We start from the raw sequence: 18,053 nt of genomic DNA on the forward strand, positions 1-18,053 counted from the left end.
TGAGCTCAGCAGGGGCTACTAGAGAGCCATGATCTTCTACGGGATGTGGTCAAGATGCTGGCATCCCGTTCTTAAGTATAGCATCCGGATTAGGGTTAGGGCCAGGGTGAGGGGGGGAGGGGGTTAGGTGCACCACCTGGGGGTGGGGGCGTTAAGGGTAGACTGTGGGAGGGGGGTGAGGTACTAAGGGGGGAGGGTTAGGCTGTGGGGAAGGGTGGTGGGTTTATGTTTGGGTACCACCAGGAGGAGGTTAGGGTCAGGCACTAAGGGGGGAGATTAGGCTGTGGAAAATGAGGGTTAGAGTTAAGGGATAGAGGGGAACAATCTTACCTCCACCCTGTCAGGATGACTGTATATTGATCGCCAGAATGTTGTGATTCCAGTCATATCTATCTATCTATACATATATATACACACACACACACACACACACACACACACACACACACACACATATATATATATACATACATACATACATACATACATACATACAGAAAGTTCAGCACTCACCATAGCAAGCCCACTTATCCTCACAACATCAATAAATAAATGATGGGGGTTTAGTTAGTGAATTGGCCAATGCACGGAAGCCTGCATACCGCTCTCCAAGGTACCCCACCTTCATGCAGGTCCTACAGTATTACAAAGTCTACAAAATTAAAACCTGGCAACTGTATCACACATAATATAACTGCACACATGCCCACTAGGTTTAATCAGAGCTGGATTAAGGCAATGGGGGGCCCGGAGCACTTAAGACAGGGGGGCCCTAAAGTCAAAAATTAAAATCATAGCATTGTAAATATTAAAGATTCTCTGTGAATTATTTATAGTTAATGCAAAAGAAGTATATATACACACACATATTTGAGTGCCTTCCTACGAGAGAACCAGTCCCCCCTCATGTATCGGCCGGAAATAGGTGGCACTAGGAGACTTTTCAGTGCATAAAGTGCTTTAATGCAGAATAAAGCACTTTATGCACTGAAAAGTCTCCTAGTGCCACCTGTTTCCGGACGATATATATATATATATATATATATATTATGCATACATGCGGTGGGATGTAATGGAGTGCTGTTTGTGTTTCTGAATACGTATATATGTTGGTGTGTGTGTTTGTGTCTCTCTCTCTATGGACGGGATGCCGGCCAATCTTGGACGTTTTTTAAAGGGGCAGTCACTTACAAGGCAAAACCATGCCATGAGAGAGACACAAACACACCAACATATATATAGAGATACAAATACACCCATATACTGTATGTATATATATATATATATAAATATCCATGAAGAATGGCACTGGCAGCATATATGAGATGCAAAAGAAGCTGTATTGATGGGTAGACGTTTCGGGGCTCACGCCCCGTCCTCAGTACCAAATACAATTAAAAATACACACATAAAGACAGACATTTAAATACCTGCCGCACACCGGGTCCTTCCTTCCGGCGATCACGTTCCGCTTCCCCACTCTCCTCGCACGCTGCGGCTGCCATTGTGACCAGCAGCATGCGTGTCTCCAGCTCCACAACCCGGAAGTATCTACACACAGATACCCCTTAAGTCAGGATCCCTTGAGGTTAGATTACATGTCTTTTTATATGTTGTTTAAAATGTTGTTCAATATGTTGTTGACTATGTACATATCTTTGTTTTTTGTTTGTTTACAGGTAGCACTGGCCCCGGTCAGCTGACACAGGAGGCTCCTATCCCGGACGATTTCATAACCAATCCCCTCTACTTCCGGGTTGTGGAGCTGGTGACACGCATGCTGCTGGTCACAAAGGCAGCCGCAGCGTGCGAGGAGAGTGGGGAAGCGGAACGTGATCGCCGGAAGGAAGGACCCGGTGTGCGGCGGCGGGGACGGCGCGATCCTGCACAGGTATTTAAATGTCTGTCTTTATGTGTGTATTTTTAATTGTATTTGGTACTGAGGACGGGGCGTGAGCCCCGAAACGTCTACCCATCAATACAGCTTCTTTTGCATCTCATATATGCTGCCAGTGCCGTTCTTCATGGATATTTGTTTGTTTACATCATCAGGCACGGAGGGAAGCTAAACTATTGTATTTGAGTGCCAGCTGATATGGATTCTATATATATATATATATATATATATATATATGTAACAAGAAGATGAATCGGCACTCACCATAACAAGGGAGAAAATTGCTCTGGTGCCATCTGGAAGGAGTCTATAAAACAATACATCAAACAAGCAGCGGCACTCAGAGACATAATGAAGAAATAACTGTGTATTTATAACATCACTTCAATCCATCCAACGTTTTGAAACAGTATAGTCCATTTGTCAAGGTGAAACAGTGAATAACCTTAGCCACTGTATCACCTTGACAAATGGACTATACTGTCCCAAAACGTTGGATGGATTGAAGTGATGTTATAAATACACAGTTATTTCTTCATTATGTCTCTGAGTGCCGCTGTTTGTTTGATGTATTGATAGATAGATATATATATATATATATATATATATATATATCTATGTAAAACGTCTTCCAATGGCAGCACTCAAAATAACCACACCAGGCAGTAGATTTCTACCGACATTTCAATGCTCCTTGTTTGGCATTTTTCTCAGGGTGTATAACGAAAATGCCAAACATGGAGCATTGAAACCTTGGTAGAAATTTACTGCATGGTGTGGTTATTTTGAGTGCCGACGTTGGAAGACGTTGTATTATGCTGCATGGAATCATACAGCCTATTTTGGAGGGCAACAATTTTTAAAGCCATTTGCTACATTTATTAAGGTTTGAGGAGTGATGCTTTTGGAAATATAAATATATATATACATATATTATATATAGTGAGAGACATACATTTACACACATACAAATAAATAGAGATATACACACACATATATATATATATATATATAAATAATATATATACACACACATATATATTAGTATATATGGGTGGTCTTGCCTGAGCCACGGAGAGAAGTGGCTTGATGCAGGACAGCACAAAAGCCGTTACCCAGGTGATAAAGTAACAGACGCAGAGCCGCTGATGAAGCAAGCAACAGCGGATTCCATCTGACCGCCCCCTTCCTTTCGATGTCCCGCGTGGTTGATACAGACACTCGCTGGCATCCCATTGGACAGCCGCCAGCATTCTGCCACTGCTCTGTGGTGCTGTCTGTATGACGGCTGTCAGAGAATTAGCGGCTGATGGCTGTAGCGCTGCAGATCGGAACAACAAGAGGTCCGATTTGTGGCGGATGACGGGGGGCCCTGTCAGGGAGGGGGGCCCAGGGTACTTACCCCCTGTATCCCCCCCCCCCCACACCCCCTTAATCCGGCTCTGGGTTTAATGTGTATCTGCCAAACATCTTATGGCTTTTAAAGGTACACTAGTCACCTGACACTGACTGATAAATTACTAAGGAGTAGCTGACACAGGTTTAGAACAAATTCAATTACACAGGGGTGCATGAAAAGGCCTGTGACCATGGTTAATAAGAGTTAACCAAAGATTATTAACCGTGGTCACAGGCCTTTTCATGCACCCCTGTGTAATCTCATTTGTTCTGTGCATTGGCCATTTCACTAACTAAACCCCCATCATTTATTTATTGATGTTGTGAGGATAAGTGAGCTTGCTATGGGTGAGTGCTGAACTTTCTGTTTGTATGTATTTGGGCTGGTGGCCATGGGCTGCATGCACCCCACCCTATGAGTAGTGAGTGCAGACATTGCACCCCGCTTCTGGTGTGGCGAGTGCTGTGGTTTTCTAGATTTGTTTGTATATATATATATATATATATATATATATATTCCACAGAAGATCTGTGGTTAGTTCTCCAAGATGTTTGTAACAACCACCCTGCTGAGTTCCTTCAAAAACTGTTCAAGTGTACCTAGAGGAATTGATGCTGTTTTGACGGTAAAGGGTGGTCAACAGTGGCAGATTTAAGGGTTAGGCCACCCCTAGGCACAACATTATTGGCTGCCCACCCTTTTTATAAATGGACACACACTGTCACAATGTGTGGGTATGGAGAAGTGATAGAGGTGGCGTAGGAGAAAGTGAGAGGGTCTATCGCAGATGCAACAGCATTGTGCCAGTGAGTATATGCAGCTTGCTGTGGCTAGTGCAACCGCTCCCATTGCTTTAAATGGACATGGATGCGAATAGTAACTGGCACACTATTCACTGCAAACAAGTCGTGTTTATCGCGACTAGTTTGCACAATGTAGGGGGGACATCTGTACGTACATGTGCGTGTGTAAAAACATTAATACACTACCACCTAACATTACAACAACCATTAAAACCACAAACTTATAACAAGAAATGAGTTATTAATGTACCCTAACCCTATACCTCCCAACCATCCCCGAATAGCAGGACAGGCCCGCTTTCTCAACTGCAGGCTTCAGTGTCTTGCGAGAGGTTGGGGGACTGAACAGTGGTGCTGGCGAAGGTGGAAATTGGATGACACACACCCTTTACGGATGCACATGCTCCTTTGGTGCACTGAGGGTTTCCCGATCTCTAATTTTAAAATGTTTGGAAGTATGCTTACCCCTGATAATATTAATATACATCCACACCTCAGATAACTCTAATCCATCCACCACTCCGTCTCCACCAATAAGTTACATTAACACACACTCAGCTGGAAGATGGCTCACTGGTCTGTGCCCCCTGCATACATTACGAGTAGCAAATAGACAGGAGACAGTCGGTAGAGGACACAAGGTGGGGCGGCACATGGACTAGAAGAGAATGACAGAGATAAGGTGTATGAGAGAAGGGGGTGGAGGAAATAGATCAGTAAATGTAGAGGGTGTGGCCTCAGGAGGAGGCAGCAAGATTGTGTGACATCAGGGCACACTTGCCTACCTTGCTGCCCCCTCCTCCAGGAGGTGGCAGCGTTGTAGGTGCATGGGGGCGTGGCCAGTGACATGATGGGCCGTCCGAGGGCGTGGTCAGAGCGAATGTGGGCTGTCCGGGGGCGTGATGACGGGGAAGTGGGCAGTTCAGGGGTGTGACATCACGATTGCATCATTGTGGCTCCGCCCCCACTATACAGTGCCGAGAAAATAGGCAATGTATAGCGGGGGGTGGAGCTAGGATGACGCAATTCAGCGCAAATCGCGTCTTCGGATCCCCACGGCCGCCCACTTGTACTCTGCTGTGGGTGGCCGAGGGGGTGTGTGAAGGGCCTGACAGGGAAAACGGGAGGCTTGCTCACCCTTCCGGGGGGCCGGGAGGACCACCCGATTTTTGGGAGCCTCCCGGCCATTACGGGAGGGTAGGCAAGTATGCATCAGGGCAACATAGCAGGGGCGTTTTAATGGAGGGATAAGTATACTATATGAGTGCAGTGTGGGCCCCACTGGAACTAGGGGCACCTATTATAGAAGCATCTATGTAGCCCAGTATACTTCCTGCAGCTGCAGCATGCCATGAGTATGAAAGTGGCACGCCCCTGTGAGAGGTGAATCTGTGGCGCGTGACCCCTATGTTCCCCCTGCACAGTGCAGCTGCTGCTGTTGTAGAGCTGCCGCCCCCCTCCCTGTTGGTGCTAATCACACCTGCTTGTGCTGCTGAAAGGAATAGCAGCTGCTCTGGTGGGGGAATATTGATTTGATTCAGATTTCTCCTCTGTTCATTCACTTTGCATTTTGGTAATTGATCAAAATAAACTATTCATTACGTTACAGCATTTTTCCCACACCTGCCTAAAACTTTTGCCCTGTATATATATAATATATACAGGTTGAGTATCCCATAGCCAAAATGCTTGGGACCAGAAGTATTTTGGATATCGGATTATTCCGTATTTTGGAATAATTGCATACCATAATTATATATCATGGTGATGGGACCTAAGTCTAAGCACAGAATGCATTTATGTTTCATATTAGAGATGAGCGGGTTCGGTTCCTCGGAAACCGAACCCGCCCGAACTTCATGTTTTTTTACACGGGTCTGAGCGACTCGGATCTTCCCGCCTTGCTCGGTTAACCCGAGCGCGCCCGAACGTCATCATCCCGCTGTCGGATTCTCGCGAGGCTCGGATTCTATCGCGAGACTCGGATTCTATATAAGGAGCCGCGCGTCACCGCCATTTTCACACGTGCATTGAGATTCATAGGGAGAGGACGTGGCTGGCGTCCTCTCCGTTTATAGAGAAGAGAAGAAGAGAGTGAGACTAGAGTAGAGAGAGACACAGTAGTAATTTTGGGGAGCATTAGGAGGAGTACTACTACTTGCTGAAGTGATAGATAGATAGTGTGACTGTATAATGTATATCTGACTTGTGGGGGAGACACTGACAGTGGGGAGCAGTTAGAGTCTGAGAGCAGGACTCAGGAGTACTACATATAACGTACAGTGCACACTTTTGCTGCCAGAGTGCCACACTGCCATTGTGACCACACTGACCACCAGTATAATATATATTGTGATTGTCTGCTTAGGAGTACTACTTGCAAGTTGCTGATAGTGTGACAAGTGACCTGACTACCAGTTTAATAATCACCACCAGTTTAATATATATATATATATATATATATAATTGTATATAATATATATATAATATTGTATACCACCTACCCGTGTTTTTTCTTTTTTTTTCTTTCTTCTTCTTTATACATACTACTATAGTAGCTTACTGTAGCAGTCTGCGGTGCTGCTGAGCTGACAGTGTCCAGCAGGTCCGTCATCAGTCATTACATAATAAATATATATACCTGTCCGGCTGCAGTACTAGTGATATTATATATATATATATATTAATTTCATCTCATTATCATCCAGTCTATATTAGCAGCAGACACAGTACGGTAGTCCACGGCTGTAGCTACCTCTGTGTCGGCAGTCGCTGGTCCATCCATAATTGTATACCACCTACCCGTGGTTTTTTTTTTTTCTTTCTTCTTTATACATACTACTATAGTAGCTTACTGTAGCAGTCTGCGGTGCTGCTGAGCTGACAGTGTCCAGCAGGTCCGTCATCAGTCATTACATAATAAATATATATACCTGTCCGGCTGCAGTACTAGTGATATTATATATATATATATATATTAATTTCATCTCATTATCATCCAGTCTATATTAGCAGCAGACACAGTACGGTAGTCCACGGCTGTAGCTACCTCTGTGTCGGCAGTCGTTGGTCCATCCATAATTGTATACCACCTACCCGTGTTTTTTTTTTCTTTCGTTCTTCTTCTTTATACATACTACTATAGTAGCTTACTGTAGCAGTCTGCGGTGCTGCTGAGCTGACAGTGTCCAGCAGGTCTGTCATCAGTCATTACATAATAAATATATATACCTGTCCGGCTGCAGTACTAGTGATATTATATATATATATATATAAATTTCATCTCATTATCATCCAGTCTATATTAGCAGCAGACACAGTACGGTAGTCCACGGCTGTAGCTACCTCTGTGTCGGCAGTCGCTGGTCCATCCATAATTGTATACCACCTACCCGTGTTTTTTTTTTTCTTTCTTCTTCTTTATACATACTACTATAGTAGCTTACTGTAGCAGTCTGCGGTGCTGCTGAGCTGACAGTGTCCAGCAGGTCCGTCATCAGTCATTACATAATAAATATATATACCTGTCCGGCTGCAGTACTAGTGATATCATATATATATATATATATATATATTAATTTCATCTCATTATCATCCAGTCTATATTAGCAGCAGACACAGTACGGTAGTCCACGGCTGTAGCTACCTCTGTGTCGGCAGTCGCTGGTCCATCCATAATTGTATACCATCTACCCGTGTTTTTTTTTTTTTTTTCTTTCTTCTTCTTTATACATACTACTATAGTAGCTTACTGTATTAGTCTGCGGTGCTGCTGAGCTGACAGTGTCCAGCAGGTCCGTCATCAGTCATTACATAATAAATATATATACCTGTCCGGCTGCAGTACTAGTGATATTATATATATATATATTAATTTCATCTCATTATCATCCAGTCTATATTAGCAGCAGACACAGTACGGTAGTCCACGGCTGTAGCTACCTCTGTGTCGGCAGTCGCTGGTCCATCCATAATTGTATACCACCTACCCGTGTTTTTTTTTTCTTTCTTCTTCTTTATACATACTACTATAGTAGCTTACTGTAGCAGTCTGCGGTGCTGCTGAGCTGACAGTGTCCAGCAGGTCCGTCATCAGTCATTACATAATAAATATATATACCTGTCCGGCTGCAGTACTAGTGATATTATATATATATATATATATATATATATATATATATATATTAATTTCATCTCATTATCATCCAGTCTATATTAGCAGCAGACACAGTACGGTAGTCCACGGCTGTAGCTACCTCTGTGTCGGCAGTCGCTGGTCCATCCATAATTGTATACCACCTACCCGTGTTTTTTTTTTTTTCTTTCTTCTTCTTTATACATACTACTATAGTAGCTTACTGTAGCAGTCTGCGGTGCTGCTGAGCTGACAGTGTCCAGCAGGTCCGTCATCAGTCATTACTTAATAAATATATATACCTGTCCGGCTGCAGTACTAGTGATATTATATATATATATATTAATTTCATCTCATTATCATCCAGTCTATATTAGCAGCAGACACAGTATGGTAGTCCACGGCTGTAGCTACCTCTGTGTCGGCAGTCGCTGGTCCATCCATAATTGTATACCACCTACCCGTGTTTTTTTTTTTTTCTTTCTTCTTCTTTATACATACTACTATAGTAGCTTACTGTAGCAGTCTGCGGTGCTGCTGAGCTGACAGTGTCCAGCAGGTCCGTCATCAGTCATTACATAATAAATATATATACCTGTCCGGCTGCAGTACTAGTGATATTATATATATATATATATATATATTAATTTCATCTCATTATCATCCAGTCTATATTAGCAGCAGACACAGTACGGTAGTCCACGGCTGTAGCTACCTCTGTGTCGGCAGTCGCTGGTCCATCCATAAGTATACTAGTATCCATCCATCTCCATTGTTTACCTGAGGTGCCTTTTAGTTGTGCCTATTAAAATATGGAGAACAAAAATGTTGAGGTTCCAAAATTAGGGAAAGATCAAGATCCACTTCCACCTCGTGCTGAAGCTGCTGCCACTAGTCATGGCCGAGACGATGAAATGCCAGCAACGTCGTCTGCCAAGGCCGATGCCCAATGTCATAGTACAGAGCATGTAAAATCCAAAACACCAAATATCAGTAAAAAAAGGACTCCAAAACCTAAAATAAAATTGTCGGAGGAGAAGCGTAAACTTGCCAATATGCCATTTACCACACGGAGTGGCAAGGAACGGCTGAGGCCCTGGCCTATGTTCATGGCTAGTGGTTCAGCTTCACATGAGGATGGAAGCACTCAGCCTCTCGCTAGAAAACTGAAAAGACTCAAGCTGGCAAAAGCACCGCAAAGAACTGTGCGTTCTTCGAAATCCCAAATCCACAAGGAGAGTCCAATTGTGTCGGTTGCGATGCCTGACCTTCCCAACACTGGACGTGAAGAGCATGCGCCTTCCACCATTTGCACGCCCCCTGCAAGTGCTGGAAGGAGCACCCGCAGTCCAGTTCCTGATAGTCAGATTGAAGATGTCAGTGTTGAAGTACACCAGGATGAGGAGGATATGGGTGTTGCTGGCGCTGGGGAGGAAATTGACCAGGAGGATTCTGATAGTGAGGTGGTTTGTTTAAGTCAGGCACCCGGGGAGACACCTTTTGTCCGTGGGAGGAATAGGGCCGTTGACATGCCTGGTGAAAATACCAAAAAAATCAGCTCTTCGGTGTGGAAGTATTTCACCAGAAATGCGGACAACATTTGTCAAGCCGTGTGTTGCCTTTGTCAAGCTGTAATAAGTAGGGGTAAGGACGTTAACCACCTCGGAACATCCTCCCTTATACGTCACCTGCAGCGCATTCATCATAAGTCAGTGACAAGTTCAAAAACTTTGGGCGACAGCGGAAGCAGTCCACTGACCAGTAAATCCCTTCCTCTTGTAACCAAGGCCCTCATTCCGAGTTGTTCGCTCGCAAGGCGAATGTAGCAGAGTTACACACGCTAAGCCGCCGCCTACTGGGAGTGAATCTTAGCTTCTTAAAATTGCGACCGACGTACGCGCAATATTGCGATTACAAACGAGTTAGCAGTTTCTGAGTAGCTTCAGACTTACTCTGCCTGTGCGATCAGTTCAGTGCTTTTCGTTCCTGGCTGACGTCATAAACACACCCAGCGTTCGCCCAGGCACTCCCACCGTTTCTCCGGCCACTCCTGCGTTTTTTCCGGAAACGGTAGCGTTTCCAGCCACACGCCCCTAAAACGCCGTGCATCCGCCCAGTAACACCCATTTCCTGTCAATCACAATGCGAACGTCGGAGCGATGAAAATGCCGTGAGTAAACTTACTTTCATCATAGTAAAGTTACTTGGCACAGTCGCAGTGCGAACATTGCGCATGCGCACTAAGAGAATTCTCACTGCGATGCGATGAAAATCTCCGAGCGAACAACTCGGAATGAGGGCCCAAGCTCACGCAAACCACCCCACCAACTCCCTCAGTGTCAATTTCTTCCTTCCCCAGGAATGCCAATAGTCCTGCAGGCCATGTCACTGGCAATTCTGACGAGTCCTCTCCTGCCTGGGATTCCTCCGATGCATCCTTGCGTGTAACGCCTACTGCTGCTGGCGCTGCTGTTGTTGCTGCTGGGAGTCGATGGTCATCCCAGAGGGGAAGTCATAAGCCCACTTTTACTACTTCCACCAAGCAATTGACTGTCCAACAGTCCTTTGCGAGGAAGATGAAATATCACAGCAGTCATCCTGTTGCAAAGCGGATAACTGAGGCCTTGACAACTATGTTGGTGTTAGACGTGCGTCCGGTATCCGCCGTTAGTTCACAGGGAACTAGACAATTTCTTGAGGTAGTGTGCCCCCGTTACCAAATACCATCTAGGTTCCACTTCTCTAGGCAGGCGATACCGAGAATGTACACGGACGTCAGAAAAAGACTCACCAGTGTCCTAAAAAATGCAGTTGTACCCAATGTCCACTTAACCACGGACATGTGGACAAGTGGAGCAGGGCAGGGTCAGGACTATATGACTGTGACAGCCCACTGGGTAGATGTATGGACGCCCGCCGCAAGAACAGCAGCGGCGGCACCAGTAGCAGCATCTCGCAAACGCCAACTCTTTCCTAGGCAGGCTACGCTTTGTATCACCGGTTTCCAGAATACGCACACAGCTGAAAACCTCTTACGGCAACTGAGGAAGATCATCGCGGAATGGCTTACCCCAATTGGACTCTCCTGTGGATTTGTGGCATCGGACAACGCCAGCAATATTGTGTGTGCATTAAATATGGGCAAATTCCAGCACGTCCCATGTTTTGCACATACCTTGAATTTGGTGGTGCAGAACTTTTAAAAAAACGACAGGGGCGTGCAAGAGATGCTGTCGGTGGCCAGAAGAATTGCGGGACACTTTCGGAGGACAGGCACCACGTACAGAAGACTGGAGCACCTCAAAAAACGCCTGAACCTGCCCTGCCATCATCTGAAGCAAGAAGTGGTAACGAGGTGGAATTCAACCCTATATATGCTTCAGAGGTTGGAGGAGCAGCAAAAGGCCATTCAAGCCTATACAATTGAGCACGATATAGGAGGTGGAATGTACCTGTCTCAAGCGCAGTGGAGAATGATTTCAACGTTGTGCAAGGTTCTGCAACCTTTTGAACTTGCCACACGTGAAGTCAGTTCAGACACTGCCAGCCTGAGTCAGGTCATTCCCCTCATCAGGCTTTTGCAGAAGAAGCTGGAGGCATTGAAGGAGGAGCTAAAAGGGAGCGATTCCGCTAGGCATGTGGGACTTGTGGATGGAGCCCTTAATTCGCTTAACAAGGATTCACGGGTGGTCAATCTGTTGAAATCAGAGCACTACATTTTGGCCACCGTGCTCGATCCTAGATTTAAAACCTACCTTGGATCTCTCTTTCCGGCAGACACAAGTCTGCTGGGGTTCAAAGACCTGCTGGTGACAAAATTGTCAAGTCAAGCGGAACGCGACCTGTCAACATCTCCTCCTTCACATTCTCCCGCAACTGGGGGTGCGAGGAAAAGGCTCAGAATTCCGAGCCCACCCGCTGGCGGTGATGCAGGGCAGTCTGGAGCGACTGCTGATGCTGACATCTGGTCCGGACTGAAGGACCTGACAACGATTACGGACATGTCGTCTACTGTCACTGCATATGATTCTCTCCCCATTGAAAGAATGGTGGAGGATTATATGAGTGACCGCATCCAAGTAGGCACGTCAGACAGTCCGTACTTATACTGGCAGGAAAAAGAGGCAATTTGGAGGCCCTTGCACAAACTGGCTTTATTCTACCTAAGTTGCCCTCCCACAAGTGTGTACTCCGAAAGAGTGTTTAGTGCCGCCGCTCACCTTGTCAGCAATCGGCGTACGAGGTTATTTCCAGAAAATGTGGAGAAGATGATGTTCATTAAAATGAATTATAATCAATTCCTCCGTGGAGACATTGACCAGCAGCAATTGCCTCCACAAAGTAGTACACAGGGAGCTGAGATGGTGGATTCCAGTGGGGACGAATTGATAATCTGTGAGGAGCGGGATGTACACGGTGATATATCGGAGGATGATGATGAGGTGGACATCTTGCCTCTGTAGAGCCAGTTTGTGCAAGGAGAGATTAATTGCTTCTTTTTCGGTGGGGGTCCAAACCAACCCGTCATTTCAGTCACAGTCGTGTGGCAGACCCTGTCACTGAAATGATGGGTTGGTTAAAGTGTGCATGTCCTGTTTATACAACATAAGGGTGGGTGGGAGGGCCCAAGGACAATTCCATCTTGCACCTCTTTTTTCTTTCATTTTTCTTTGCGTCATGTGCTGTTTGGGGAGTGTTTTTTGGAAGGGCCATCCTGCGTGCCACTGCAGTGCCACTCCTAGATGGGCCAGGTGTTTGTGTCGGCCACTAGGGTCGCTTATCTTACTCACACAGCTACCTCATTGCGCCTCTTTTTTTCTTCTTTGCGTCATGTGCTGTTTGGGGAGTGTTTTTTGGAAGGGCCATCCTGCGTGCCACTGCAGTGCCACTCCTAGATGGGCCAGGTGTTTGTGTCGGCTACTAGGGTCGCTTATCTTACTCACACAGCTACCTCATTGCGCCTCTTTTTTTCTTCTTTGCGTCATGTGCTGTTTGGGGAGTGTTTTTTGGAAGGGCCATCCTGCGTGACACTGCAGTGCCACTCCTAGATGGGCCAGGTGTTTGTGTCGGCCACTAGGGTCGCTTATCTTACTCACACAGCTACCTCATTGCGCCTCTTTTTTTCTTCTTTGCGTCATGTGCTGTTTGGGGAGTGTTTTTTGGAAGGGCCATCCTGCGTGACACTGCAGTGCCACTCCTAGATGGGCCAGGTGTTTGTGTCGGCCACTAGGGTCGCTTATCTTACTCACACAGCTACCTCATTGCGCCTCTTTTTTTCTTCTTTGCGTCATGTGCTGTTTGGGGAGTGTTTTTTGGAAGGGCCATCCTGCGTGACACTGCAGTGCCACTCCTAGATGGGCCAGGTGTTTGTGTCGGCCACTAGGGTCGCTTATCTTACTCACACAGCTACCTCATTGCGCCTCTTTTTTTCTTCTTTGCGTCATGTGCTGTTTGGGGAGTGTTTTTTGGAAGGGCCATCCTGCGTGACACTGCAGTGCCACTCCTAGATGGGCCAGGTGTTTGTGTCGGCCACTAGGGTCGCTTATCTTACTCACACAGCTACCTCATTGCGCCTCTTTTTTTCTTCTTTGCGTCATGTGCTGTTTGGGGAGTGTTTTTTGGAAGGGCCATCCTGCGTGACACTGCAGTGCCACTCCTAGATGGGCCAGGTGTTTGTGTCGGCCACTAGGGTCGCTTAGCTTAGTCATCCAGCGACCTCGGTGCAAATTTTAGGACTAAAAATAATATTGTGAGGTGTGAGGTGTTCAGAATAGACTGAAAATGAGTGGAAATTATGGTTTTTGAGGTTAATAATACTTTGGGATCAAAAATGACCCCCAAATTCTATGATTTAAGCTGTTTTTTAGTGTTTTTTTAAAAAAACACCCGAATCCAAAACACACCCGAATCCGACAAAAAAAAATCGGTGAGGTTTTGCCAAAACGCGGTCGAACCCAAAACACGGCCGCGGAACCGAACCCAAAACCAAAACACAAAACCCGAAAAATTTCAAGTGCACATCTCTATTTCATATACACCTTATACACACAGCCTGAAGGTCATTTTACCCAATATTTTTAATAACTTAGTGCATTAAACAAACTTTGTGTACATACACACAATTCATTTATGCTTCATATACACCTTATACACACAGCCTGAAAGCCATTTAATACAATATTTGTAATAACTGTGCGTATTAAACAAAGTTTGTGTACATTGATCTATCAGAAAACAAAGGTTTCACTCTCTCACTCTCAAAAAATTCCGTATTTCGGAATATTTGGATATGGGATACTCATATATATATATATATATATATATATATATATATATATCCTTATGAAGAGGGGGATATGTAAGCTGTGTGTGATACTCCCCTCCCCAGCCAGGAGACATCATACTGTCCTTTTCACACACTCTGGGAACTTTAGATTAAAGCTGAAGCACAACCAAGACCATGGGGTATATTTACTAAGGTCCCGATTTTGACCGAGATGCCGTTTTTTCTTCAAAGTGTCATCTCGGTAATTTACTAAGCAAAAATCACGGCAGTGATGAGGGCATTCGTAATATTTTGGAAGTCCTTGGAAAAAATCACGAATCAATACACCATCGGTCAAATACGCCTGCAATTTGGTAGAAATCGGTCATTTACTAAAAAGTGCAAAACACAAACACTGCCGACAATAGCCAAACACTGCCGTGCTAAAATACAAATCGTTAAAAAAGTGCTAAAAAAAAACAGACCTGCTTTTTTATCCCGTGTTTGTATAGGCATGCATGTTTATCAGTGGGAAGGGGTGGGAAATGTTATAAGTTTTCACACAAAAAAATGCGTGGGGTCCCCCCTCCCAAACCAAACCAGCCTCGGGCTCTTTGAGCCGGCCCTGGTTGCAAAAATATGGGGAAAAAATTGACAGGGGTTCCCCCATATTTAAGCAACCAGCACCGGGCTCTGCGCCTGGTCCTGGTTCCAAAAATACGGGGGACAAAAAGCGTAGGGGTCCCCCGTATTTTTTAAACCAGCACCGGGCTCCACTAGCTGGACAGATAATGCCACAGCCGGGGGTCACTTTTATACAGTGCCTTGCGGCCGTGGCATCAAATATCCAACTTGATTGAAGGGGTCCCCACTCCCCCAGGGTACCCCGGCCAGGGGTGACTAGTTGGATATTTGATGCCACGGCCGCAAGGCACTGTATAAAAGTAACCCCCGGCTGTGGCATTATCTGTCCAGCTAGTGGAGCCCGATGCTGGTTTCAAAAATACGGGGGACCCCTACGCTTTTTGTCCCCCGTATTTTTGGAAACCAGGACCAGGCGCAGAGCCCGATGCTGGTTGTTTAAATATGGGGGAACCCCTGTCCATTTTTTCCCCATATTTCTGCAACCAGGATCGCCTCAAAGAGCCCGAGGCTGGTTTGCCTTAGGAGGGGGGACCCCACGCAATTTTTTTTTTACATTTAAACATTTTTTATTTTTTTTTACAAGGTGCATAATGAAGCCCAGCACGGATCTCTCAGATCCGTCCGAGATTCATTGTATTAAAGTCGGCAGTGTTTTACAAGTCACTCACGTAAAACACTGCCAAAAAAACCGAATGACATCAACATCGGAAAACCCGAAAATGCAGAATACGGCAGCTTAGTAAATTAGTCGTAATCAATTCAAAAAGTTGCATATTTACACTTTCGATGTCATTCGTGATTGAACTTTTACCTCAAACGGGAAAATACGAATCTTAGTAAAATTACCCCCATGAGTCTCCTTTTGTTTGTGCATAATTGCATATGCAAACCATCAATGGTTTTTCAGCGAGGATTGTCTGCCATCAATGTGCAAGTAACAATCGCATCCTTTCAATTGTGCAACCCTAATTCAGACCACTGAAAGAGACATAACTAACTTATATTGAGGGGCATGGAGTTTGGGAGATTAAACACTTTTGATTTTGGCATCTGGTAGTGGGGAAAAAACAACAACATATAGTTCTCCAAGTGGCTGGTCCTGTAGAGTATATTATCACCTATAGGAATGACTGCCCCCCACCAACAGGCTACCTTGAGAGGACATCATCGCCACACCTGGACAGGTTACCTGGAGAGGACAGCACAATAGCTCACTCCGTAAACAGGACAGTGCCGGAGCAGCACAGCCAGACGGTTTACAGCCAGTATCCCTGGTATTTCACTGCAGTATCCCTTGAGACTGACTGCTGGACACTGAAGACCTGTTCAGCAGCTGCTGTTATTAAACAGCTGAGCTGCAGGACTACTCTGCAGCATACAGCTGTGTGTGGCTCCCCGAGGACAACAGCCCCTGTCGCCCCTCCCGTTACCCGGCCCTGTTTACAGTAATCTCCTGTACTCTAAAACTAAAATTGATTTAACAAGATGGATTACAATGAACGGAAATTTAAGGAGAAGCATTTTACAGCTACAACAACAGATGGACTGCTTCCCAAGATCAAATGTATGTTCATTTCAAACACCCTGCAATCTTCACTCTATGAACACTGTACAACCAATTTGTGTTTATAAACATTTGTGATATCATGATTTGCTTGCAATTGTAAATACCTGTGTTTGAAATTTTGGTCAGTGAGGCAAACTGGGTTGGTGGTAAGCGGTATTAATTAGCCATAGTTTATATACTTCCAAATCCAGTCTGAATTACCTTGGCTTTTGTTTTTTCCTACCCTCATATCCTCTCATTTCTAACACAATCTACCTTAAAAACGGGATTTTGGTACTCACCGATAAATCCTTTTATTCTAGTCCATAGGGGACGCTGGGGATGAACATTACAGTGGGGTATAGATGGAGTCCAGGAGCCGGGTGCACTTTACATTTTTCTAGAGTGTGGCAGGCTCCGCCCCTCTATGCCTCTTACCCCTGACCAGTTTCTAAACTGTGCCTGAAGAGAAAGATAGACAGAAATAGGGAAGAAGCCAAACCAACAGAGAAAATCTAACCAGAGCAGTAAAACTGGAAACACAACTGTTATTGATAAGACCACAGAGAGAACCAAACAAGACAACACAGCACTGGGCGGGCGTTCAGCGTCCCCTATGGACTAAGAGAAAAGGATTTATTGGTGAGTACCAAAGTCCTGTTTTCTCTGACAACAATAGGGGACACTGGGGATGAACATTACAGTGGGGACGTACCAAAGCTACCATCCCTGGTGGGACAGTGCTGTGGGTCCTGTAAGACGGAACGACTAAACTGAGAATCGGATTCTGCAAAGGTATCGAACCTATACAATTTTATAAAAGTATTTCTACCCACCCAGGTAGCAGCACAACACAACTGTAAGGCTGAAACTTCCCGGGCCGCCGCCCAGGAAGATCCCACCGGACAGAGCCGGCCATAGGCATAGGCAAACTAGGCAATTGCCTAGGGCATTTGATATGCCTAGGGGCATCAGCAGCTTCTGCTGATTAAAATGATATGCGGCATGCCTATATTCCTAATATAGCATTTCATATGCAGATACAGCCACAGTCTCACACAGTATATAGGCATGCTGCATATCAGTTTAATCAGCAGAAGCTGCTTGTGCATCGTAGCCACATAGCAATGCAAATAAGATGCATTTTCATAAAAAAAGGTGCCCGACGTTAGCATTGAGGCAAGATTTATGAGGACACATCTGTATCCAAGCAGAGGCAGAGGTCACAGTGTTAGTGGCAGTGTGAGTGCTGTGTGCATGTGAGTGGGTTGGTTGTGCAGTAGTGTTCGGAATATGTGTAAGAAGCATTATGTGTGTCATGTAAAAATGCATTAATAATGTGCAACATATGTGTAAAGGGACA

The sequence above is a fragment of the Pseudophryne corroboree genome, chromosome 2 (genome assembly GCF_028390025.1).
Source record: "Pseudophryne corroboree isolate aPseCor3 chromosome 2, aPseCor3.hap2, whole genome shotgun sequence".
Lineage (NCBI taxonomy): Eukaryota > Metazoa > Chordata > Amphibia > Anura > Myobatrachidae > Pseudophryne > Pseudophryne corroboree.